Raw genomic sequence first — 2,265 nt, 5'->3', positions numbered from 1 at the left:
ACTTATAACACTACAGTGAAAGCGTACACAGTAAACTGCTACGTAGTGTACCACCGCTGGAAGGAAGAGCAGGCAAGCAAGAGTCCCGTAGGTTACTTGGATGGGGGTAAAGCATCCCACCCGTTCTGCTGATAACGTGCGGATGCTTGACTGTCTGGCAAACAGGAAAACATGGGGAAAGCGAACTGTGTACACCTCAGGTTTCTAGATAGTTCGCCACTTCTGGTTCCTAGGGAAAGCTACGAAAGCATGATCCCATACGTCAACAAAACGATCGATATGAGGTAAGGCTCACCAGGTCTGCAATGCATCTAAGGTACAGTTAATGTGGGTACGCCCTACTACTAGGAAAAATACCGTAGTCTTACGCTTACTTGTGACAGTCTACGGTAGCCAAAGGTAGTTTTACTACTCCAACGATGGGCCAGCCACAGTTGTTTGTTGTAAATGATCTGTGCTTCAACCTCATCAGGTTATCGGTGCGTATCCAAGACAAGCCGTACCAAAGTGCGGTACTAAAATGAAGAGCCGAGGAAACTGGTACACCTGCCTCATATCATGTAAGGCCTCCGCGAGCACGTAGAAGCGCCGCAACACGACGTGGTATGGATTCGACTAATGTCTGAAGTAGTGCTGAAGGGAATTCATACTTCGATTCCTGCAGGGCTGTCCATATATCCGTAGGAGTACGAGGAGGTGCGACTTCTTCTGAACAGAACGTTGCAAGGCATCCCAGAAATATTCAATAATGTTCATGTCTGGTGAGTTTGGTGGCCAGCGGAAATCTTTAAACTCAAAAGAGTGTTTCTGCTCTGCAGCAATTCTGGCCGTGTGGGGTGTCGCATTATCCCGCTGGAATTGCCCAAGTCCATCGGAATGTACAATGGATATGAATGGATGCAGGTGATCAGACAGGATGCTTACGTACATGTCAGCTGTCAGAGTCGTATCTAGGCGTATCAGGGGTCCCATATCAGTCCAGCTGCATACGCCCCACACCATTACCGAGACTCCAGTAGCTTGAACAGCTCCTACTGACATGCAGGTTCCATGGATTCATGGGGTTGTCTTCATACCCGTACACGTCCATCCGCTCGATACAATTTGAAACGAGACTCGTCCGACTAGGCAACATGTGTCCAGTCCAGTGATGGTGTCGACGGGCACAGGCAAGGCGTAAAGCTTTGTGTCGTGCAGTCATTAAGGGTACACGAGTGGGCCTTTGGCTTCAAAAGCTCATATCGATGACGTTTTGTTGAATGGTTCGCACGCTGACACTTGTTGATGGACTAGCATTGAAATATGCTGCAATTTGCAGAAGTGTTGCTCTTCTGTCACGTTGAACAATTCTCTTCAGTCGTCATTGGTCAGGGGCTTTCTCCGGCCGCAGCGATGTCAGAGAATTGTGTTTTACCGGATTCCTGGTGTTCATAGTACACTCGTAAAATGGTCGTACGGGAAAATCCCCACCTCATCGCTATCTCGGAGGTGCTGTGTCCCATCGCTCGTCGCCGACTGTGACACTATGTTGAAACTCACTTAAATCTTGATAACCTACCATTATAGCAGCAGTAACCGATCTAACAACTGCGCCAGACAATTGTTGTCTTGAAATTACAATGAAATGAACACCCTTAGCTGCTTACAGGCGTTGACATACTTCAACAGGGACAGATGAAAATGTGTGCCCCGACCGGGACTCGAACCCGGGATCTCCTGCTTACATGGCAGACGCTCTATCCATCTGAGCCACCGAGGACACAGAAGATAGTGCGACTGCAGGGATTTATCTCTGGCACGCCTCCCGCGAAACCCACATTCTCAACGTATTGCCCCGCACTACGAGTGCCCCCGCCCATTGTACTCATTACTCGCGGCGCGTTGCCGATTCCCGTAAGAGTTCGAGCACTGTTTGTGCATTCGCACAGAAGAAGAAGATGGTCAAGTGGCCGGTGAGCCTTAACTATATATTTACTAATACGTGCTGGACAAATCCCTGCAGTCGCGCTATCCTCTGTGTCGTCGGTGGCTCAGATGGGTAGAGCGTCTGCCATGGAAGCAGGAGATCCCGGGTTAGAGTCCCGGTTGGGGCACACATTTTCATCTGTTCCCGTTGACGTATGTCAACGCCTGTAAGCAGCTAAGGGTGTTCATTTCATTGTAATTTCATTCTAACGAGCTGCTTGGTCACCGATGGTATCTGTTCTTTCGGACATGTCCGAAAGAACAGATACCATCTTAGTAAATACTTGTTGTCTTGCTGCG

The 2,265-nt window shown here is 48.9% G+C and overlaps 1 non-coding gene across 1 annotated transcript; it reads right to left on the bottom strand.

Annotated features, from left to right (window-relative positions):
- Positions 1–1,685: 1,685 nt before the first annotated feature.
- On the bottom strand, positions 1,686–1,759 carry Trnat-ugu (transfer RNA threonine (anticodon UGU)). Its single transcript has one exon. It is a non-coding gene; the product is annotated as a tRNA-Thr (tRNA).
- Between the last annotated feature and the right edge of the window lie 506 nt (positions 1,760–2,265).

This window comes from Schistocerca cancellata, chromosome 5 (genome assembly GCF_023864275.1).
Source record: "Schistocerca cancellata isolate TAMUIC-IGC-003103 chromosome 5, iqSchCanc2.1, whole genome shotgun sequence".
NCBI classification, from domain to species: domain Eukaryota; kingdom Metazoa; phylum Arthropoda; class Insecta; order Orthoptera; family Acrididae; genus Schistocerca; species Schistocerca cancellata.
Note: the sequence above shows the minus strand (reverse complement) of the source record. Positions and strands in the feature narration are given on the sequence as shown.